General features: G+C 44.6%; 1 long non-coding RNA gene across 1 annotated transcript in view; it reads left to right on the top strand.

Moving 5' to 3' along the window:
- Positions 1-25,302, top strand: part of LOC127580012 (uncharacterized) — a 216,010-nt gene that overhangs the window by 143,168 nt on the left and 47,540 nt on the right. Inside the window, exon 2 of the long non-coding RNA XR_007957765.1 lies at positions 2,050-2,104. This is a non-coding gene — a long non-coding RNA (uncharacterized LOC127580012). The remainder of the gene's footprint in view (positions 1-2,049; positions 2,105-25,302) is intronic.

Raw genomic sequence — 25,302 nt, 5'->3', positions numbered from 1 at the left:
GCATATTGCAAGCACCCAATAAAACACGAGACAGTCTGTTTCCATCCAAATACAGGGTTGGGGCTGCCCAAAGTGGAGAATTTGAGCCTTTATGTGATCATCCAAAAGATCTGGAGTGTCTTTCTAATCTTCTAAGTGGTCTCCTGGGCCAAGGATATTTTGCTTCCACTACAGTTTATGCATTCTGAGGTAACTAGCGAGTCCCATGAGGGATCTGCAAACGCTGCCACTGGTGGGGTAGGGAGAGGGTGGGCTTGGTGGGTTGTTTGGATTGCAGCATGCTACATCCTTTACTTGCACCTAGCCTTCACTGCTTCCATCAGAGAAACTCTATTTGCTTGGTGCCTTCCCATATGCTTCTCCCCCTGCCTGACAAGTTATGTGTCAGGGATTCCCACGTAGGAATACTACCAGTTTAATACAAGGAGGCCTTGATGGCATCCTTGAAGTATTCTCTCTTTTATACTGGAAATCTCTTACTGTGATGGATCTTGAGGAAGAGTGCTTATTTTGAAAATCTGATATCAGGTGTATGAATGATGTGCCCGGCATCTGTCGCTGATGCAGCGTGATCCTGGAAGGACAAAACTAGCAGACACGAGAGACTGCAGATGCTGGAAGTCTAGAGCAACGCACGCAAAATGCTGGAGGAGCTCAGCAGGTCAGGCAGCATCTACGGAGGGAAATGAACAGTCAACGTTTCGGACTGAGACCCTTCATCGCGACCGGAAAGAAAGAGGGCAGAAGCCAGAATAAAAGGGTAGGGGGACAGGGAAGAGCACGAGCTGGCGGGTGATAGGTGGCAGGGATTAACCAGTAACCAGTGGAGTACCCCAGAGATCAGTTCTTGGCCCTTAATTGTTTACCATTGACAATAATGACCTGAAGGAGGGAACAAAATGTAAGGATTCAAAGTTTGCGGTTGATACGAAAATAGGTGGAGGGGCTTTGTTGTGACATGAACATTGTGAATCTGCAATGGAATAAAGATGGATACAATTTAGATATCATAACTCAGATGCTCAGGACAGTTATCTTGATTCATGGAAAGTAACTGCCAACTCAACTTGGCTAAATCCTAATATGGAGGGGAAGTTTCAGACTGACAATCCAGACGGGCTGCAGAAATCAATGGACCAACTGACCAACGTCTGGTGAACGAAAGGAAATGGAACTCCACAAATGGCTCCATCTTTAATGCCTCCTGCTAAATGATAAAGACGGCTAGCTGCACTTTATAATCTTTTGAAACAGTCCCGGCCCAACGTCCAATCCATTGACTCATTAAAAGTGGCAATTTGAAACAAAAGGTCAATGCCATTGTTGAAGTTTGTGGGCTGATTGTAGATAGGAATTTGTAGAATTCCTTTGAGCAATCGACTGTATTCAAAATTACTGTCAATTTTACTATTAAGAAGAAACATAATGAACCAAGTAGACATTCTGTCAAGTCACCAATTACAAACCAGTCTATAGGAAAAGAAACCAGGTAGATGGGGCCTCTTCACATATTTCTGCCAACAGTAACTTGGGTCAAAGGTACAAGGATTGAAAGGCACAAAACGATCAGAAAAATTGAACAGGTGTCGATTGCTGCCGTGCATTGTACTGAGGTAGATGATGCCTCTCTCCAGAAATGTATGATTTTCCATGAAGGAGAAAAGGTGGAAAATGCTGATGTGACGATTCAGTATGAAGGCATTAAGCTGTTTTTAAAGGGACCTTGGAAGACAAAACAGGAACAATGCGGATAACTAGACCCAGAAATCAACAGGTTAAGTGGAAGACAAAATGTCCAATCCATTGACTCATTCAATGGCACCACGAGTTAAAATGGCAATTTAAAACAAAAGGTCAATGCCATTGTTGAAGTTTGTGAGCTGATTGTAGATAGGAATTTGTAGAATTCCTTTGAGCAATTGACTTTATTCAAAATTACTGTATATTTGTATGCTCTACCATGTTAAAGAAATTGCAGTCGTCTTGTGAATGCTGTTGTGCACTGAATTAGTTTAATATTGTTAATATTATTATTGTTTAACTTTGCAGATACTTTGCTGTATAATCCTCAACTAAAGTGACAAAGCACATCCAAGTGATATGGGTAAGACAGCTGATAAATTTTGTATAATCACTTGACATCCAGGTTAACCCCATTTTGTGTTGGACTAGACTCTTGATCTTTTGAGGGTCTCTCCATTGACAGGGCTGTTCACAATATTTTTCCCTTGTCGTCTTCCCACTTTCACTGAAAATCCTCCCTTCTTCCCTCTCCCCTTCCTTCACTGGAAGGGCAGGAATATTCAGCATGTGAATAGATGTTCTTCTGGAAAGGAAGGGCATCTGTCATTAAGTGTTAAATGTGGACTTTGCATCTGTCTCTGATGAAAGGTCGGATGGGAGATAAAATGGATAATTTGATAGGATACAGAAAGATAGAGGGATTTGAAATTAGATATGCATCCTAGATTCTGGAGTAAAACCAGGGTGCAAATATCAGCAGTGCCAACTTTCAGTGCCTCTGCAAAAAGGGAGGAGTGTTGGACAAGTGGATATTGAATGTATTAAAAGATGTGAGGGATAATTTTAAACAATATCGTACCTGTCAGCCCAGTATGGGTAGGCAAACAGTTCCCATTCTCGTAATACAGAATCACTGAATGGTTACAGCATGGAAAGAGGCCGTTTGGACCATCAAGGCTATACTGACTCTATGTAAGAGCAACCCAGCTAGTTCCTCAACCTCTCCATGTAACCGTGCAAATTCTTTCTTTTCAGGTACTTATCCAGTCCCTTTAAAAAGCTATGACTAACAACGCTTTCACTACCACCCTTGCCAGTGTATTTCCAGATGCTAAACGTTTGCTGAAGTCTCCAGAATAAAAAAAAACAAGACAAAGGTTAGAAAGGGATAAGAATTTAACTTCAGGGAACATGGAGACAAATTTGAAAAGACGGAGTGGGGGTTGTTGAATGCAGGACTGAAGGTGTTCTATTTGAATGCACACAGTGTATGAAACAAGGTAGATGAGATAATAGAGCAGTTAGAAATTGGCAGGTACAATGTTGTGGGCAGCAGAGTTGTGGCTGAAAAGAACACAGCTGGGAGCTAAAATCCAAGGATACACATTCTATTGAACGGACAGGCAGGTGGGCAGAGGGGGTGGGGTGGCTCTGTTGGTAAAAAAAAAATGAATTCAAATCCTTAAGGAGGAGTGACATAGGATCAGAAGATGTAGAATCCTTGTGGGTAGAGTTAAGAAACTGCAAGGGTAAAAATACTTTGGGAGTTATGTACAGGCCTCCAAATAGTAGCCAGGATGTGGGGTACAAATTTCAACAGGAGATGGAAAAGGCATGTAAGAGAGAGAATGTTATGTGGTCATGGAGGACTTCAATGTGTCGGTAGTCTGGGAAAATCAGGTTGGCACTGGATCCCAAGAGAAGGAATTTGTAGAATGTCTATGAGATGGCTTTTTAGAGCAGCTTGTGGTCGAGCTCACTAGGGAAAAGGCAATTCTGAATTTGGTGTTGTGCAATGAATCAGATTTGATTATGGAGCTTAAGGTAAAGGAACCCTTAGGGAGGCAGTGATTATAATATGATAGAATTCATCCTGCAGTTTGAGAGGGAGAAGCTAAAGTTGGATGTATCGGTATTACAGTTGAGTAAAGGTAACGACAAAGGCATGAGAGAGGAGTGGCCAAAGCTGATTGGAAGGGGACCCTGGCAGGGATGACAGTGGAGCAGCAATGGCAGGAGTTTCTGGGAGTAATTCGGAAGATGCTCGATCATTTCATCCCCCAAAAAAGAGAAGCATTCTAAAGGGAGGATGAGGCAACCGTGGCTGACAAGGGAAGTCAAAGACTGCATAAAGACGAAAGAGAGGGCATATAATGCTTCAAAGATTAGTGGGAATCTAGAGGATTGGCAAGTTTTTAAGAACAAACAGAAGGCAACTAAAAAAAGCAATTAGGGGAGAAAAGATGGAATATGAAGGTAAGCTAGCCAATAATATAAGTGGATACCAAAAAAGTTTTTTCAGATATATAAAGAGTAAAAGAGAGGCAAGAGTGGACATCGGACTGCTGGAAAATGACACTGGAGAAATAATGGGGAACAAAGAATGGCAGACGAACTGAATAAATATTTTGCATCAGTCTTCACTGTGGAAGACACCAGCGACATGCCAGAAATTTGAGAGAGCCAGGGGGCAAACATGAGTATTGTTGCCATTACTAAGGGGAAGGTGCTTGGGAAACTGAAAGGTCTGAAGGTAGGTAAGTCACCTGGACCGGATGGACTACACCCCAGGGTTCTGAAAGAGGTCGCTGAAGAGATTGTGGAGGCATTAGTAGTGATCTTTCAAGAATCACAAGAGTCAGGAATGGTTCTGGCCGACTGGAAAATCACTAATGTCTCTCCACTCTTTAAGAAGGGAGGGAGGCAAAAGACAGGAAGTTATAGGCCAGTTAGCCTGAATTCAGTGGTTGGTAAGATGTTAGAGTCCATTATTAAGGATGAGATTTCAGGGTACTTGGAAGCACGTGATAAAATAGGCTGAAGTCAGCATGGTTTCCTTAAGGGGAGATCTTGCCTGACAAATCTGTTGGAACTCTTTGTTGAAGTAACAGGCAGGATAGACAAAGGAGAGTCAGAGAATGTTGTTTACTTGGATTTTTAGAAGACCTTTGACAAGGTGCTGCACAAGAGGCTGCTAAACAAGATAGGAGCCCGTGGTATTACAGGAAAGATACTAGCATGGATAGAAGATTGGCTGACTGGCAGAAGGCAAAGAATGGGAATAAAGGGGGCCTTTTCTGGTTGGCTGCCGGTGACTAGTGATGTTCCTCAGGGGTCGGTGTTGGGTCCGCTACGTTTCACGTTGTACGTCAATGATCTGGATGACAGAATTGATGGCTTTGTTGCCAAATTTGTGGATGATACACAGGTGGAGGGGCAGGTAGTTTTGAGTAAGTAGGGAGTCTGCAGAAGGACTTGGATAGGTTGAGAGAATAGGCAAAGAAGTGGCAGATGGAATACAGTGTAGGGAAGTGTACGGTCATGCACTTTGGTAGAAGAAGTAAAGGCATAGACTATTTTCTAAATGGGGAGAGAATTCAGAAATCAGAAGTGCAGGATTCACTAAAGGTTAACTTGCAGGTTGAGTCGGCAGTAAGGAAGGCAAATGTAACGTTAGCATTCATTTCGAGAGGACTAGAATATAAAAGGAAGGATGGTCAGACCACATTTGGAGTATTGTGAGCAGTTTTGTCTAAGGAAGGATGTGCTGGCATTGGAGAGTGTCCAGAGGAGGTTTACGAGAATGGTCCTGGAAATGAAAGGGTTAACGTGAGGAGATGGCTCTGGGCCTGTACTCGCTGGAGAATACAAGAATGAGGAGGGGGGGATCTCATTGAAATATACCGAAAATTGGAAGTCCTGGATAGAGTGGACGTGGAGAGGACGTTTCCAGTAGTGGGAGAGTAGTGGGAGGACCACAGGGCACAGCCTCAGAATAAAAGGACGTCCCTTTAGAACAGAGATGAGGAGGAATTTCTTCAGCCAGAGGGTGGTGAATCTGTGCAATTCATTGCCACAGAACGGCTGTGGAGGCCAAGTCATTGGGTATATTTAAAGTAGAAGTTGATAGGTTCTTGATCAGTTAGGGTGTCAAAGGTTACGGAGAGAAGGCAGGAGAATGGGGTTGAGGGGGTAAAGAAAATCAGCCGTGATGAAATGGTGGAGCAGACTCGATGGGCTGACTGGCCTAATTCTGCTCTTGTGTCTTATGGTCTTTGCTGTAATTATATAAATAAAAAAATCCTCAGACTACTTTCTGTTCTTTTTCCTAGTTGCCTTCATTTTTGTCCTCTGATCCTTGATCACTCCACCACTGGGAACAGTATTGTTCTGTCTGTACCCTTCATGATTTACGTACCTCCATCATATTCCCCCACAACTTTGCTCCGATGAGAACAACCTCATCTTATCCAGTCTGGACATGTATCTAAAATCCCTCATTCTTGGAGTCATTTTGGAGTCATCTTGCTTTGAATAAAAGAACAAGATACTTAATTTTTAACATGGTGACAATCAATCCCAGTGTAGAATTCACGATGTAGCATTGTTTTCTCAAGTTACGCTATTGTTTATGCACGTGTTTACAAATGTTTTGTTCAAGGAGTCTAATTTTATTCTGCTCTTTTCACAATCCATTCACTCTTGCAACTGTTATTTGCAGACAGTTGTGCAAAATTTTTGTGCCGAATGTTGCCAGTTCTGAAGAAAATCATCCACTCGTGCGTGGCAGACTCTGACTTCACTTTAAGCACAGAGGTTTTGATTGATTTCCATCAAGCTGACTACCCATGTATGTGCTGATGACTTTAGAGACTATCATTAAGTTGGAACCACCCAGCCCCACGTGCTGAACCAACAAGAAGGTGGAAGTTGATTAGATAATGTATACCACAATGGTGCGACATGTTCCATTGTCATATGTAGCTATGATATGATGTACATTTTAAAGCAGTGTGCAGTGCAGATCCATAGCAATGGCCTTCATCTTATCCAAACAAACACTTTTGTAAATGGTTAATGACACTTGGATCTCTCAATCTCCCTCTTGTTTTCTCCCAATTTCCACCCTGAGATAGAAGCCCAGGAGGCCATTTGGCAACAATTTCCCACCAGTAGATTTTTAAATCCCATGGTAGTTAATGATTTGTCGTTGCTTCACCTGAGACACATTTTCTAAAAACATTCCAAAATCGATAATCAATATGAAGCCGGTTAGTGCAGCTGTAGGGGGTGCTCCAAGCTCAATTATACAACTTTTCATTGTATTTTGCTTTAGATTCAGGTGGTGTGAGAGTCATAGAAAGAGGAGAGAGAGAGAGTGATTCTCTGCTGCAGTGGTCTTGAAGACCTGAAGACACCCCTGGCATAATATTAATACTGATCCAGGAGGAGAATTCCAAAGCACTTTCCTGAAGCAATCGTTAGACTACAAAACATGAATCCCATTGGTTCTCATAACAAACCAATCTCAATTATAAAATTAAATTTGTGATAGAATATTGTTAATTGTGTATCTACTATACTGACCTCATGGTTTGAACCATTACAAGCATTGAGTGAGATTTAACTTCTCTCTACGGAATTGAATGCAAAAGTACTGTATACACAGACCAACCACTGGCAAGCAACAGTGATGGCAATTTTAGTTGGTGGAAAATTTGGCAATGTACAGTATGTAATATGCCCCAGCTGGACTGCATCAGAAGAAAAAGGCTCATTTTTCAGAAAACCAATAATATCTCCACACCGTTGTTAACTGCAACATAGCAGTAGTCAGCTGAATGCTGCACAACGCTGCTTTACTTTCGATGTTGGTGATTCTGTTTACTGTCGAGTGGGTGATTTTTTTTTTTGAAAATGTTCATTGGTAGAGATTATCATTACAGAGAACCATAATTGGTTCATTGGTACATGAATGCACGTATGCAAGCAGTCTTGCAATCCAATTCCTTGTACGCTTTCATTTGTAAATTGTGGGATTCCATCTGGAGTTTACATTAATTTGTACCTTTTATATTTTTGGCGAAGTGATTCTTCAAGACTGGTAGCTTGAGATGACACATCATATTCTTGCCTAAGCCAGACCACAGCTGTAATTAAGAGAAATGCCAATTGCCATTCAGGTTTTTGCACAATCCAGGTGTTCCTAGCATCCAGTGACGACTTTTGTGAATCTGTAATTTCTCTCGGATCAGGTTAGTTTGGCTGGTATCTGCTTTCGCTGGGAACAGGCTCCATTATATTAGAAACCTCTCGGCTCCAGGGTAAAGAGAGGGAGAAATAGGTTTATCCCAGTCACATCTGCTATCTGATATCGTTATAAATTTCTTCTGGGGAAAAAAAAATGATTTTGGTCTTTGACTAGTTAACAAGAACTCTGATCTCTTGATTTTCTTCAGATTATATTCTGGTCTTTCCTAGGCACTTCTAATATCAATCCCTTTTGATTATTGGTAGTTGAAATGCTCAGGTGGTACTTTTGCGGCAGCTCTTAAGTTGTTGCTCCTTGCAGTGAAATAGTTTGTAGTTGAGCTTAACCAACTGTTGAACACAGTTTGGAAAGTTAAATTAATTTTATGAGATCTGAAGTTTAATCACAACACACAGCTTCTGTCGCATACTGCTGGTAATAAAATAAACTAATTGTTTATTTATCATGCGTAAAAATAAAAGATAGAACATTACATTTAATATTAGAGTGTATAGGGAAACTGATCAAATCAATTTTAAGTTTCAAGTTTGCTGCCAGGGACTCTTATCAAAGAATTATCCTGTGCAAAAATCAAGGGAATTATTTGTTTCATAGAGCTCATTTAAAAATTGGTTGCAAAGTTTTTAACAAAAATATTTATTTTCATGAGTAGCTGAGCAACAAAATAAAATGCAGCTTTATTAATGCCAAGTTTATTAGTGAGCAACAGTTTCAAAATTTCGAATTTAAAATCTAGATCAACAACAGGACGTGTAGATTTGTATTGGTGATTGCCTTATCGTGCCTGCCAGATTTAATCCCCTAGCGGGTACCTTGCGTTTATCATAGATCTTTTATTACGCCACTAAGCGCTTGTTCCTCTGAAGTTTTCCTTTAACTTTTTTGCTGCTGTGCTGTAACCAAGTTATTAAAGTTGATAACACACTTCCTTGACCTCGAATGTTCTTTATCAGCAGCAGACTGCACCAAAAGGAAGTGTTAATCACTGTTATAAAATGTATTGCAAAAATCAAATGATATAATGATGTACGTTTTGTATAGGCATTGCAACGTTAACCTTATTGCTAATGCATTGAACAGCAGATAACGAGATGAGGTCTAGAGTAATGAATACAAGAGGGGAGAGACTTGTGTGTGCATCTGTAATGTTTTTGTTGTTTCTTAGTAATTGGGGAAATTTGAATGAAGACGGTGCAGTGAGGAGAATAGGAAGGAAATTTAACCAACTTATTCTCATACTGCTGATGGTGATCTAACATGGCATCAATGGAGGTCAGGGCAAACCACTTTCTTAGTGCTTTTTTGGGGAGCCAGTGAGGAGTGCTGGGGCTCAGAAAGGATATAAAACTGAATGTGCATAAAGGCTGCCCCCCACTGCTGTGTGATGAGAGCTTGCTTGTACATGCTCTTGTTATCCTTCCTGCCAACACGGATCAACGTGCCCTTCGTGTGTGCCATCGGGAAAAATCCTGTATCACGTGTTGTCATCCCTGACTGGGAAGCTAAAACGAATTTCAAAAAAATTGAAGGTCGTCAGGATCTCTTTGTCCCCTTATGTCTAGCCGCTAAAAGTGACACATGGGTGTAAAGCTCACAGATACGTGGTGCGGTTCTTGTTGTCTTTACCCTGGAGGAAGGAGGGGGTTTCCAGTAATAGTACCACCCCAGCCTCTAAACCTGACAGTGAGAGAAAACCATGGTACAAATAATCCACGTAAAAGTTTCCGAAAGGTTCCTCTTAAACGTGCCATGTGATGGAAGTAATAATTGAAAGCTTCGCTGTGCTTTGGAAAAGAGCAGTAATGAGCAGGCACTGTTGAACCTCAGTTTACCTGCTTCAGACAGAAAGAACATAGAACATTACAGCACAGTACAGGCCCTTTGGCCCATGATGTTGTGCCAACATTTTATCCCGCTCTAAGATCTATCTGACCCTTCCCTCTCACGTAGCCCTCCATTTTTCTATCATTCGTGTGGCTATCTAAGAGTCTCTTAAATGTCCCTCATGTATCTGCCCCCACAACCTCTGCCGGCAGTGCATTCCATGCACCCACCACCCTCTGTGTAAAAACTTCCCCTTATATCCTTATATAGCCTCCAATCACCTTAAAGTTATGCCCCCTCATGTTAGCCATTGTCGCCCTGGGAAAAAGTCTCTGACTGTCCACTCGATCTATGCCTCTTATCTTGTACACCTCTACCAAGTCACCTCTCATCCTTCTCTCCAAAGAGGAAAGTCCGAGCTCACTCAACCTATCTTCATAAGGCATGTGCACATTTCAAACTTTATTTTGTCTTCCTGCAAGAAAATCGCCATTTGGCATTCCTTTACAGAAGTTTCTGCTTTCTAGGTAACGGTGAATGCAGTCAGAGACGTGCAGCATGGAAACAGGCCCTCTGACATACCAAGTCCATGTTGACTATCAAGCAACCATTTACGCTAAACCTACATTAATCCTACTTTTGATTCTTCCCGTTAACTTCCCCCAGATTCCATCACTCACTGCACAGAAGGGGCAATTTATAGTGGACAATTAACCTGCCAACCCATCTGCCTTTGGGATGTGTGAGGAAAATGGAGCATCCAGTGGAGAAACAAGCAGTCGCAGGACAAACATATAAAGTCTGCACATACAGCATCCGAGGTCAGGATTGAACCCATGTCTCCGGTGCCACGAGGCAGTGGTTCTACTATCGGTGCCACGGTGCTGCCCAATATGAAGCTACGTTCTATCACTCTGTTCAGTGCACTCCTACCAAATTAATTTGAGTGCCAGAGAACTAGACCTTCATTGCTCTGCTTTGATTGTATGATGTCTGATTCTACAAGACAAGTAGAAATTGTTGGGGGCAATCAGTGGATCGGTCAGTATTTGCGCAGTGAAACGTTAAGCTTATGTTTCAGATGTAGACCTTTCCTCTGAAGTGAATTTGATTCTGCTCACTAAGACCCTCCCATGTCATACCAACACACAACACTAGGGCACATCCTCACATGGGTTAACTTGTCTGTGCAAAGTATTCTGTATGATGTCAACAGTTTTATTTTTCGCTTGAGTTTTAAATGAATTAGTCATTGAGCACATTTAATTAGTTTGGGATTTGGATTAACCAAACTGGAGTGTTTGCATCTAATTCTGCTAAACGTTACCTTTCCTAGTTAACAGAATGAACTAATGGGCAAACCATTTTAAAGAATTAATCTCAAATCATGATTTAGTGATGCTGTTATATGAATCATTCAAAAACTTGTTAAGTGACAGATTGAATGTGAAGTGAAGTTGGGGTGGAGGTTGATTTCTGCAGTAATTTGTCAATTAATTGAAATCTGAGTGTCTCCAAACCAGTACAAATGGAAAGGGACCTCAGCCAATACACCAGCAGATTGTGTAATGAATCATCCCACCTGAAGAGGAAAATCTGATGGAAGTTAGATTACTCATACTCACCTTTTTTTTTGGATTGATGACACAATTGTTCATTCACTCCATTCCAAAGGCAGATAGACAGCAGCCCGTCTGAACTAATCTATATCAGTTGGACCTTGGCTTAACCTTTCATACAGTCCAGTGGTTATTCTGCAAAGATGCAGCAATGGCATCCTTATTTTTCATTCACCCTGGTGAACTATGATGACTCGCTGGTCATAGCAGTGCCCGGTACCAACCTTCCATATCTCAACTGTATCTCCGTCGTCTCTACATCAGCCCTTGCCAGACTTATTCCTCTAATGAAGCTCCCTCTTGCTCCATCCTTGCTCGGCAGCTGACCACCAATCGGCCGCTCAGCGCTCTGCCTCTACCGAGGGGTTGAGTCCAGTGATGACGAGTGCACAAATGAGGGTTTCAATGGCAGTGGGGCTGAGGGACCAATGTGTCATAGGAAACAGCTAACAAGCACATGAGACAGAATCTGAAGTTCACTCCAGTACCTAGTATGACCCCTTGATGTGCACTGTCAGGCTGAGTTTCAGTTGACGTGGTTGGAGGGTGGATTTGACAGGAGATCAACGTAATAGGTTTTGTGTTGCTGATATAGAGTTACAAAAAAATACTGGCTCATCCACATTTCTAACTCCACCCTATACAGAGTCTGTTCAGTTCATCTAATCTTGCATGTTGTGCCTTAGCCTTTGGCCCCAATTCTTACTGTTTCACATTGTTCTCCCTAACACAGCACTCTGTTTTTCTCATTGAGCAGCCCTGATCACCCTTTCCCCAACATACGCCTCCCCAACCCCACCCCTATGACCTGCAGCTGTCTGCTCTCCTGTCTTTAATAGTGCATTCATGCCTCTTATTCATGCATCCTGTAAATGGTAGGGCCTTAGGGAGTGTTGTAGAACAGGGAGACCTTGGTGTAGGTACACAGTTCCTTGAAAGTGGCAGCACAGGTGGACAGGGCAGTGAAGAAGGTGTTTGGCATGCTTGCCTTCAGTCAGAATCTTGTGTACAGGAGTTGGGACATCACAATACAGTTGTGCAAGATGTTGGTAAGGCCACATTTAGAGTACTGTGTGCAGTTCTGGTCAGCCCTGCTATAGGGAGGATATCATTAAACTGGAGAGGGTGCAAAGAAGATTTATGAGGGTGTTACCAAGACTGGAGGGCTTTGGTTACTGGAAGAAGCTGGATAAGCTGGGATTTTTTTCCCCCGGAGGGTAGAAGGATGAGGGGGTGATCTTATCGAAGTTTAAAAAAAAATCACAGGGGCCATAAACAAGGTGAATAAGCAAAGCATTTACTCCAGGGTGGGGAGTCCAAAACTGGAGGGCATAGGTTTAAAGTGAGAGATGCAAGATTTAAAAGGGACCTGAGGGGCAACTTTTTCGCATACAGGATGATGAATAAATGGAACGAGATTCCAGAGGAAGTGGGAGAGACATTTGGACAGTTACATGGATAGGAAAGTTTTAGAGGGATGCCAAATGCAGGTACATGGGACTTGCTCAGTTAGGCCACTTGGTCAGCATGGACGAGGTGAGGTGTAGGGCCTGTTTCGATGTTGTCCAGCTCTTTGACTCTATCCTGATACTTACACACCAAACCCCGCATCTCGCCTCTCCTTTAAAACCCAGTTCAGTATGGTCTCTGTTCCAAAGTAGAAACCTGCACTTGGGTTCTAACGTGTGGGAGTTCTAAAGCATAACCTTCCATATGGATGAAGGGCTGGTGCAAGAAAGAAGGATTTCATTTCACAGGAAACTGGCTCCAACTGTGGGACAGGAAGGAGTTACACTAATGGACAAGCTCCACCTCAACTGGGATGGGATTGTATCCGAGCAGAAATTGTCAATAGGGAAGTGGCAAAGATGTCAAACTCATAAACAGTTTGGGAGGGATCTGCATGTCTGGATAGTATCAAAGTAGAGGAAAAGGGCAATTGAAGGAATAAAGTGAGGGAAAATATGAATTGTAAATAATTATCATTAACCATATTTTTAGATTCCTGTCAATAAAGTGAGAGGAAATCCTGTGGATGATTTTAAACTGTCTGTACAGCAATGCACGTTGTGTCCATAATAAAAGAAGGGAGTAGCGGCAATCGTGTTGGAGGGAACCAGAAATGGTGGGGATTGATGAGAGAATGTTATCGAAATATCAGGACTGGGAATCCAATAGTGAAGGGTGAAATGTACTTTAAAAAAAGATAAGGTGGGGAGAAAAGGCAGTGGAGTAATGATACTTAATAGGGATGATAGTGGCAGGAGGAACGACTGAGCTAAGTGCTTTTGAAAAAAGAAAATAATGAGTTTCCTAAATTAATCAAAGTCAAAGAGGATAAAATCCCTGGTCCAGATGAATTGCATCCATGCATTTTAAAAGAATCTAGGGAAGAAGAAGCAAAGGCATTATTATACATATTTAATATCTGTTTGAAAAATATGCATAGCCAAAGAACTGGAGGATAATATACCAGTGTTTAAGGGCATAGGGTGGGGGAATGAGATTCGGACATGCCCAGGAAATGATAGACTATCAATAGGAGGAATAATGGATTACCTGTTAAAAGAGCTAGTAGAGAACATCTGGAAATTAGAAGTATATTAATGAGTGGTTAGCATGGATTTCAAAGCGATTGATCTTGTTTGACCAACCTTACTGAACTTTTTTGAGTCAACAGAGAGGGTAAACGATGGTAAAGTTGTTAATGTTATGTATCTAGATCTTTAAAAGGCCCTTGATAAGGTACTGCATGATAGACTAATCAATAAGGAGAGAGAATGTGTAATCTGTGAATAAGTATCAGATGAGTTACTGGCTGGTTTCGAAACATGAGGCCGAGTGGGGAGGAAAAGAAGATGGTGAATGTTTTTCCATAGAATTGTTGCTGTTCACGTTAATGATTTAAGCTCAGGAATTGAAATATAATTTGTAAATTTTCAGGGGATACAAATTTGGTGATCGCCAATTCAGGAAGATGGTAGGAAATTATAGGAAGATAATAATACGTTTGTGGAATGGGCAAATAATTGGCAATTTCTGTTCAACGCTGGTATATGTGAGATGGTACATTTTGGTGGGAGGAATAAGGAGATCATTTATTGCTTGCATGGAGTGACTGAGTAGAAGAACAAAGGTACCTTGGAATACAAATACACCCATCTCTGGAAGTTACACACAGTATAGTCTTACTAACCAATAGTGTGTGTGTGTGTGTGTGTATATATATACATAATATATATATGTGTGTGTGTGTCGATATATATATAATATTATTTTTTTTAAAAAAAACAAACCAAGCATTATGGTTTATTTCTAGGGGGATGGAATTGAAAAGTATCAAATTTTGGTCAGACCACACTTGGTGTTCTGCATTCAGTTATGGTTGCCATATCATTAAAGGATATTGAGGCTTTGGAGAGAGTGCAAAGATAATTTACATACCGTAAGTACAAGGGTATTCATATAAGGAAATGAGGAATAGACCTGCGTCTGTGTTATGAGAAATGAAGACTGAAGGAGACCAAATAAGGTCTTAAGAATGGTGCAAAGTTTTGACAGGGTGTCTACAGGGAGAATGTTTCCAGTTACGGGGAACAGCCTATTTAAAGGCCATCATTATCAGGTAATTATCAAGAAATCCAATGGGGAATTTTGAAGAAGGTTGTTTAACCAATGTGTGGTGAGAATGTAAAACTCACTACCACAAGGAGTTGTTGAAGGGAATAATACTGATACACTTAATCATAAGCTGGACAAGCATGGGAAGGAGAAGAAGTAGAGAGTCACGTGGATAGAATTAGCTGAGGAAAATTGAGAGGAGGCATAAGTGAAGCATCACAAAGGCTGACGAGGTCTGAATGGGGCAAATAGCCTGTTTCTGTCTTGTATATCTACATCGTGGGCCGAAGGGACGGTGCTGTGCTGCAATGTTCGATATAATTCGACGCAACTTTGGGCAAGAAGACTAAGTCGGTGTCTAGCCGTAAAATGAGGTTAAATACTGGTTCATTTGAGACTGTTACTTTGGAAACTTTGTTCTGTTGTAAAAATGGCAATGAAGTGGCTTATATGGTGTAGATGAGCGAAAAGGAGCTATTCTCCTTACACAAGGTTTAAGAACACTCGAATCTGCTATGGGTGTTTGACCTTTCTATATTACGTTTTAAAGAAGATATGTAGTTGTGTTTGCTTGGTCCTATTGTCACAAACGTGAATTAATTGTTTTTTTCAACAGAGCAGATGCATTGGATGGTTTAAATCTCCCTTGATCTCTCTTTTACACTAAGACCCATTTTGCATCTGTTGTATGCCACTGAGAACCACTTGAGGTTAGGGACTTGGTAGTGAGGGAATAAATCTCTTGCTATGTGCTGCAGTAGATCAATGGCCAACCACTTAACTTATTTTATCCAGTCATTCAAATTTGTTGAATCAGGAGCATAACATGGGCAATCTGTTCCAATGTTTACTATATTTCCTTAGTTGTCTGGCAGAATCAATACAAAAGTTGACGTACTCGGGACTACCTGTTGCGTAATAGCATTATGTCATCTTGTTGGGTGGCGTCGGGGGGAAGAAAATTACTCTTCTGACACCCTCTGTACAGTCAATTCAGTAGGCAGGGTGAGCTCAGCTGTGTATATATATTTGTTGTAGATACCAACGACTGGGACGTGCTATTTTATTCATGTGGGATGAAGTGGCTTATTACATGTATTACAGATTGCTTAATATTCTTGAGGACTACAGAGAAATTAGAGCACAGAAGCGGGCCATTTAGCCTGCCTACGTTATGCTTGTGTTCATATTACGCACAGGCCTGCTCCCATTGCACTTCATCCAATATCAATACAAAGGCCAAAAAAAAAATCAGGTTGCATGAAAGTTTTTACATTGTTAAGCTGGGGATGATCCAATTTACGGCAACCACAGTAAGTGGGTGGAAGTGAATTGGTCTGTCATCACATACCTCATCCACTTCACCTCCAAACTGGGCAATATATGAAACAGTCAGTATGCTGTTGTCAAGTTAAAACCAAACTTTCTGTACTTGACTGATCTTGCTAAATTGGTAGATGTCCTCCATGAATTGGAATATATTTTTCCTTGCCTAATATCCAGATAGATTGGAGCAATGCGAGGGATAAGAGTGAACGAAGGTTTGGACCACGAACCTTTACCTGGTGACACTGTGTGAACTATGGGACCTCATAAACAAGACACAAAAGTCACTCGATTTCACCATGGCTGAAGTCACCTCTTTACAAATAAAATAATTGAACGAAAAGGAAGACTCTCACTTGTATACCAACTTTTAGAACGTTCCAAAATTTTTCACAGTCAATGAAGTATTCTGAAGCATAGTCACCGGTAATGTGAGAATCTTGATTACTAAATTACGCAAAGCAATATGAAGTCATATAGCAATACAGCACGGAAACAGGCCCTCTGGCCCAACTGGTCCATGCCCACCAAGATTCCCATCTAAGCTAGCCCCATTTCTGAGTGTTTGACCCATAACTGCCTAAACCTTTCCTTTCCATGTACCTGTCCAACTTTTTTTTTAAAAGTTGTTATTGTACCTGCCTCAACCACTTCCTCTGGCAGCTGATTCCACATAGATACCACCCTTAGTGTTTAAAAAAAAGTTGCCCCTCAAGTTCCTCTTAAATCTTTCGCCTCTCACCTTAAAGCTATGCCCTCTAGTTCTTAATACCCCAACTCTGATGGAAAAAGACTGAGTGCATTCACCCTATCTGTACCCCTCATGATTTTATACACCTTTATAAGATCACCTCTCGGTCTACGATGCTCTAAGGAATAAAGTCCTAGCCTGTCCAACCTCTTCCTATAACTCCGTCCCTCGAGTCCTGGCAGCATCCTTGTAAATCTTTTCTGCATTCTTTCCAGTTTAAGATCTTTGCTATAGCAGGGTGAGCAAAACTGAACACGATACTCCAAGTGCGGCCTCACCGGCACCCTGTGCAACCGCACCATGACCTCCCAACTTTTATACTAATGTTCTGATTTTGGCCAGTGTACCAAAAGCCGCCTTCACCACCCTGTCAATCTGTGACTCCACTTGCAGGGAACCATGTACTCGTACTCCAAGGGGTCCCTCTGTTCTACAGCACTCCCCAAGGCCCTGCCATTCACTGTGAAAGTCCTACCTGGATTTGACTTACCGAAATACAGCACTTCGTACTTATCCGAATTAAACTCTATTTTCCATTCCTCGGCCCACTTACTCAGCTGATCAAGATCCCCCTGTAATTTTTGATAACCATCTTCATTGTCCACTATACCACCTATTTTAGTGTCATTTCCAAACTTACTAATCATGCCTTGTACATTCTTATCCAAATCATTGATATAGGTGACAAACAATGGGCCCAGCACGGACCCCTGAGGCACACCACTAGTCACGGGCCTCCAGTCTGAGAAACAACCTTCCACCATCAACCTCTGCTTCCTACCATCAAGCCAATTGTGTATCCAATTAGCCAGCTCTCCCTGGATTCCATGTGATCTAACCTTCTAGAGCATCCTACCACGTGGAACCTTATCAAAGGCCTTACTGAACTCCATTTAAATCACGTCTACTGCCCTGCCCTCATCAATTTTCTTGGTCACCTCATCAAAAAAACTCAGTCAAGTTTGTGCGTGGGAGATCATATCTTACAGAGCCATGCTGACTACCCCTGATCAACCTCTGTCTTTCTAGATCTATGTATATTTCATCCCTCAGAATCGTCTCCAGTAACTTACCTACCACAATATGATGATCACCAGAATTTTCTTCTTCAGTAATGCTGAAAAAAGGATAATTATTTCCTGGAAAGATTAGAGAAACAGAGAAACTAGGAGCTGGAAGGGGCTACTTTGCCCTGTGAGAATGCTCTACCATTCAATATGATTATGGTTGACCATCCAAATTCAGCATCCTGTTCCAGATTTCTTCCCATAACTGTCGATATTTTGATCCATTAATACTATATCTAATCCCTTCTTAAATATATTTAATGATATGGCCCACTGCCTTCTGCGGTAGAGATTCTTTGGGTGAAGAAATTTCTTCTCTTCTCAATTCTGAGGCTCTGACCCCTTATTCTGTACTTCCCCAACATCGGGAGCATCTTTTCTGCATCCAGTCTGCCTAACCCTGTCATGATTTCAGAAGTTTTCACTGAGGTCCCTCTCAATCTTCTAAACTCCAACAACCACAAGCCTCATTGTTCCAATCTGGGGCACTATTGTTGCATCTTATCTGCAGCAAGAACATCCTTCCTCGGATAAGAAGACCAAAATCCACACAATATTTAAGGTGTAGTCTCTCCAAGGCCTTGTACAACTGTAGTAAGACAAGTGCTTAACCACTTGTTCACCCGCACTTCCCTCTTTCCTAATCTCTTGGCATTCAGATAATATGTTGTCCTGTTTCATCCATCAAAGTGGAAACCTCAACTTTATCCACATTATACTGCATGTGCCTATTTTTTATTATTATATAAACATTTATTCGCTAAAAGCACTACAAAAAGACAACCAGTGTCAATACACTGCATCTAATACAGAAAAGAAGAAACTAAGTAATGACAGAACTACGGTAGAGAATGCAAACTAATACCAACGAAACACACATGCAACACTACACCCGTTAACGCAACACTTCAAATAAGAATCGCGTTTGTACCGTCCACGACACACGCGATCCCCTGAGGGGCCCACCGAGCTCAGAACTCAGCTAGGGTGCCCACGGAAACCGCGTGCTCCCTCTCTAAACACACCCGCGCGCGCACGGAAGACCGCCCGCCGCCGCCGCGTCCCGTGGATGGCCAGCTTGGCCAGGCCCAGCAGCAGACCCACTAGGAGATCCTCCGCGTGCCCCACCCCGCGCCGCACCGGGTGCCCGTAAACCAACAGCGTTGGGCGGCATCGGGACCACCCCCCCACCCGCTGGCAAGATGGACCGCCACGGCGTGACTGGCTGGCAGACCAAGGTGAGGAAGTGAAAGGCGTGCAGGAACAGCCCGTACAAGAACAGTCTCACGGAACGGCACCTTCAGCGTGTCCTCCAGGCGGCTCAGGTTGTGCTGAGCCGCCTCCCGCGAGAGGCCCTGGGCCCGACCAGCAACTCCGGCAGGGTGGGGGCCGGTGCGGCCGGGACCCCCCTGGCATCCCCTCCGCGACTGGAGGGGAGTGGCCACGCGCTCGCCGCACAACACCGCGCCCCACACCCGCATCAGATCCCGGTAGAACCCGGGCAGCTCCCGCAGAGCGGCACGGCTGATGCCTGCCGCCGGGAGACGCGCTCCCTCCCGGAGGCAGCGTCCCCAGTGGAGGAAATAGGTGGCTAGCGTGTGCCATTGCAGGAGGTGCTCTGTATACAGGTATCTCTGCAGTGCCCGGAGGCGGAGGGCAGCCAGCTGGGTATGCACGCACACCAGCGACTGATCCTCCTCCGCCAACGGCAGACTCAAGACCGCCGCAGAGACCCAGTGCCTCCAACCGTCCCAGAAGAAGTCCGTCAACCTCCTCTGGGTAGTGGCGACAAAGACGTTGGGCGGCACCAGCGTGGCCAGCCGGTACCACAGTATGGAGGCCACCAGCTGGTTGATGACCAGCACCCTGCCCCGGTACGAGATCGCCCAGAGCAGACCCGACCAGCGCCCCAGCCAGGCGGAGACTTTCGCCCCCAACTCCTGCCAGTTTGCCGGCCAGGACCCCTCGGCCGGAGACAGGTAGACCCCCAGGTAGAGGAGGTGCGTGGTGCTCTACTCGAAGGGCTGCAACTCCTCTGGCAGGGAGTCCACCCACCACGGACCCACCAGCAGACCCGAACACTTCGCCCAGTTGATCCTGGCGGAGGACGTGGCCGAGTAGACCCGCTGGCACTTACGCATCCTCCGCAGGTCCGCCGGGTCAGTGACCGCGAGGAGGACATCGTCGGCGTAAGCCGAGAGGATGACCTCTGTCGCTGGCTCGCGCAGCACCAGACCCGTCAGACGCTTCCGAAGAAGGCATAGGAATGGTTCCGCGCAAACCGAGTACAACTGCCCTGACGTGGGGCACCCCTGACGCACCCCCCTCCCGAAGCGAAAGGGCGCCGTCAAGGACCCGTTGACCTTGACGAGGCTCTCCGTGGCGGCGTACAGCAGTCGGATGCAGGCCGCAAAATGCGGCCCGAGCCCGAACGCGCGCAGAGTCCCGAACAGGTACCCGTGATCCACCCTGTCGAATGCCTTCTCCTGACCGAGGGAGAGAAAGGCGGCCGACACCCCGGTCTCCCGGCCCAGGTACATCAGGTCCCGGATGAGGCAGACATTGTCCTGGATGGACCGGCCCGGGACCGTGTACGACTGGTCAGGGTGGATCACCTGGGCCAGCACTGAGCCCAGACGATTGGCCATCGCCCGGGCAAACACCTTGTACTCGGTGCAGAGGAGAGACACCGGGCGCCAGTTCCGCAGACTGCGTAGATCCCCCTTCTTCGGTAGCAGGACTATGACCGCCCTGCGCCAAGAGAGGGGTATCTCGCCCGTTGCCAGGCTCTTCCCCCAACACCCTTGCGTAGTCTACCCCCAGGACGTCCCAAAAAGCCCGGAGGAACTCGATCGTCAGCCCGTCCAGCCCCGGAGCCTTGCCCCACCGCAGCTGGTCCAGGGCGCTGGTCAGCTCCTCCAGCCGCTCGACAGCCTCGGGGCTGACTCACGGCAGACCCTCCCACAGAGTCGCGCACGCCTCCTCACTGGACGGATCTGGTGAGAACAGAGCCGTGTAAGAAGTGCATACCGCCCGGATGATACCCACCTGATCCGTAACTGAGGACCTGTCCTCCGCCGGCAGCTCCACGAGCTGCCTGCGAACACCCCGCCAGCGCTCCAGAGAGTAGAAGAACGGCGAGGCGCGGTCCAGATCCTGCAGCATCTGGACCTGCGATCCTTTCGAGCTTCAGGTCCTTCAGCGCTTCCTTCACTCCCTGGTACCTGCGCCAAAGGGGCGAGTCCTCGGCGGTCGGTCCCAGCCGAGACTCCAGGTCGAGCAGCTCCCTCTCGAGCCGCTCGATCTCGGACACCCGCCCCTTTGTCGCCCCCCGCGCGTACTCCTGGCAGAAGAGACGGACGTGGGCCTTGCCCACGTCCTACCAGAGCCTTGGAGGAGAAGCCCTTCAGCTCCTCCCTCCAAGCCTCCCAAAACAGGCGGAACGAATCCCGGAATCGCCGGTCATCCAGCAGCCGGTTGTTAAAATGCCAGTACGCGGACCCTGCCCTCGCTGGCCGCGGACTGAGCGCCACCCACACCAGGCGGTGGTCCGAGCACGCCACCGGCCACATTGAGGCCGCCGACACGCAGGAGACGTGTGCTTTGGACACATATATCCGATCGATCCCGGACCTCCGCGAGAAAGCACGGGAGTCTGGATGAAGGTTCCGCCAGACGTCGACTAGGTCAAAGGATCCCACCAGGTCCCGCAACAGCCACACAGACGCGCGGCTGCATTGGGGCCCGGAGCGATCCCTCTCCCCGAGGGTACAATTGAAGTCACCCCCGAGGATGATGCACTCGCCTCGATTGAAGGAGCCCACCAGGGCAGACACCTCCCGAAAAAGGCGCGCTTGCATCGGGCCGAGCTCAGGGGCGTACACGTTGACAAAGTGCAACGGCACCAGTTCCTGAACCTGCAACATGTGCCTATTCACTCAACCTGCCCAACTTGCTCTGGAACCTCTCTGCTTATACTTCTACCCAGTTATGTGTCATCCACAAACTTTCACATTTAATTCCTATCAAAATATCTTTAAGACGTGTTCATCTTCATGGGATCTTTTACATCTGCCCGAGAGCAGAGGGGGTTTAATTTCTCATCCAAAAGACGGCACCTCCAACAGTCCAGCACTCCCTTGGTACTCCTTTTGGAATTCAGTTGAAATTTTTATACTTAAATCACTGGAGAAGGATTTTAACCCAGAGCCAACTGACTCGGAGATGAAAGGGTCATAGATGGCACCGACAATGAACCTTGAATGAGCAAGATAATAGTTTTCAATGCAAACATCGTAGCTGTAGCAATTACAATCTTTGATATTCTCTTCAAAGTCACAAGCAACAAGAAGTTGCTCAATATGAAACTAATACTTGAAATGTGATTATTTACTGCTTAGTATGCTGCTCTCACAGAGCTACTGCTTTGCCTGGTACCTCTCATAGCCTCAGGCTGTTTGTTGAGCTGATCCAATACACTTTGGCTCCAGATTCTGCTGAAGATGAGCCAGAATAAAGGCCATTAAAAACCGTGGGGTGGAAATTTCTTTCAGCCCATTTTCTCTGGAGGCCTGAGGTCTTTCTGAAATTGGGCCTCAAGCCTCACAAGCTCTATTTGGGCAAGTTGCCCTTGCCTGTCATGCCTTCATAGATTGCTTGCCGGTTGAAATGAATGATGGATCCTATCCCTCCTTTACTGCTGGTGGCTGTTCATTCGGCCACAGGTGAAATCACCTGATCTGCTTGTTCCAGACCAATTTATCCACGAGGATCTCAAACTAGCAAAAAGGGGGTGGGGGGGGTGGTGGTGTGTGGAAGGGGTTAGGATATATGGGATTGCTGTGTTGTCAACCAGAAAGGATGGTCTGAATGTCCCCTTTTGTAATATGTAATAAAAATTCCATTAACAATAGGACAACGCAATATTAGCTTGAACATATTTTGACCACAAGTAGTTGACATTGTAACGATGGTTTTATATCGGTAAACTAAAATGCATCAAAATTCAATTTCTCCTGACTAGATTTAGACTTTGACATGTGCCTCCCGAAACTGATGATTGTTATGTATTCTGTAGGGCTGCACTTGCCTTCTGACTACCCGAAGTCTTATCGCTGTTTATCTGGATGGCACAACTTGGGGCATGTGTTGGTGCACATTCCACCTGCTTGAATGATAGCAGCTCCAAGGATTTGCAGGAAGTCCAAGACAAGGCAGCCTGTTTCATTAAACTCTGCCACTTCCTCCCTCCGCCATAAATGCAGTGTGTACCATGTTCAAACCGCACTGCATAAGAAGTGAGGGATTCTTTGGCAGTACCTCCCAGACCAATGACCTTGGCCACATCGAACAACATGCAGAGCTAGGCGCATGTGAACTATATCATATGCTGCCACCAGTCACCATTCCTTCCCAACAAAAGGTTCCGAACTTCCCCCTCACAATCTTCTCATTAACTGCCAGTTCTCCCTGATCTTTTATTCCAGCACTGAGTATAATGTCAGCCCTTCCCTGCTTTGCACGCATCCACTCCCAATCCCAGCCACACAGCAGGGCTGATTGGGTCTGTAGCCCCATGAACTGCCATGTCCTCTTTCAGGACAGGAGGATTGAGTGAGTGGCATTCTTTCAACAACAGATTTAATGTGATGCACCAACCACCAAGAAGACCATTGTGGCCCTACCTTTGTGCCACTCTACTGCACCTTCAGTAGCCCACTAGAATTTCTGGGCATACATCTTTAAGTTTGCAGAATGGCTGCGGGCTTACTGCGTTGTTCCTCTTTCAGAGTCACTTTTGGAATCTTAACCCAAGTTTAGATATTTTGAGAGAAGGATCGATGGGATGCTGAGCAGAAGCATGTTATGGGTTTGGTTTTCTGCAGCAACTTTTATTGCATTTCCAGTGATGTTGCTGCTTCTCCTTTGAAATCTGCCAGTTTCCCTGAAGTTGAAGCAAAAATATTCAACACCACTCCCCAATCTTCCACCACTGACAAGATTAAACAAGGTGCTAACATAAATTCTAATTCTTTGACTTTAAAATGTTGTGGATAATGAAACTCTGTCCCTAAAGGAGCAATCCATGTTTTAAACCACAGTTTTGTCTGTGCATGTCTCACAAAATGACATCATTTAGAGTGAGAGACCAAACTGTGAAATGGTTATTTGTTCAACAGGAAACCTTTCTGTGAGCCTCCTCCCTAACCACAGTGTTAACATGCAGATGCTTTAATACCTGTGGGCAGGCTCCATTCTCAGTGACCACTGACTACTTTTGGTGACTAGTTCTGGCTGCCTCACCGTGACTGCAGAGACTTTAACTCTTCTGAAAATGGCATCATTTCTCAAATAGTGAATCACTTGCTTCCGTCCTCTCTCCACCCTCTGAAAATCAGCGTCTTCATCAACTGGTCATCTGAATGCTTGTGAAGGAAAGCTTTTGATTTTTATTTTTTGAACTCGGTCTCTCTGGGTGATGTTCTCGACTCTGATTTTTGCCTGAAAACTAGATTCAGTTGTGACCTAACTGCAGAATTGTGGACAAACAACACAGTTCTCTGTGTACCTGTGCCAGCTCCTCAAAAGAACTATCCAATCGGTCCATTTCCCGTATTCCCTTACTCTTGCTTCGCAGCACTGCCGAGTGTTCCCCTTCCATCGTTTATCCAATTCCCTTGTGACAGATATTGCTATTAACATCTTTCACTCTTTGTCACAGTATGTCCCAGGTCATCACAACTCACTGCATTTATTATTAAAAATATGTTTTCATCTCCACTCAGCTCCTTTTGCCAATGATCTTAAATCTGTATTCTCTGATTATCAGCTGATGGTGATTGTGCTCGCTGATGGTGATCACTCTATTTATTCAATCAGAACCCCTCATTATTTTGAAGAACATCATTAAATTTGCCCTTGAATTCTGTTCTCCAAAACCAATCAGAGCCTCTTACTCCCCAAATAAGTCAAGTTTCTCATTACTGATGTCATTCTGATGCATTTTTCTTTCCTCGACTGACGCATTTTCCAGAATGGTCAATACGTTGTCCAGGTTCTAACCAGCAACTTCGGAAGGTTGCCATTTGCTTCCTATTGGTTTGGCACATTGGGTAGAAAATAGCTCTAATTCGTACATTGTCCATTTTCCAGGTCAGGCTTGGGTTCCATGTTGGGACCGCTCATCTGCATTCAGTGAGATCTGCTGGGGTGTAATCAGTCTTTTGAAGTTCATTTTGGGTGCACAGCACCAGCTTTTGTGTGCACAAGATTCCTTGGTATTGGTTCAACTCGGGCAGA

The sequence above is a fragment of the Pristis pectinata genome, chromosome 18 (genome assembly GCF_009764475.1).
Source record: "Pristis pectinata isolate sPriPec2 chromosome 18, sPriPec2.1.pri, whole genome shotgun sequence".
NCBI lineage: Eukaryota > Metazoa > Chordata > Chondrichthyes > Rhinopristiformes > Pristidae > Pristis > Pristis pectinata.
The sequence above is the reverse complement of the archived record's forward strand: the minus strand, read 5'-3'. Positions and strand labels throughout refer to the sequence as shown.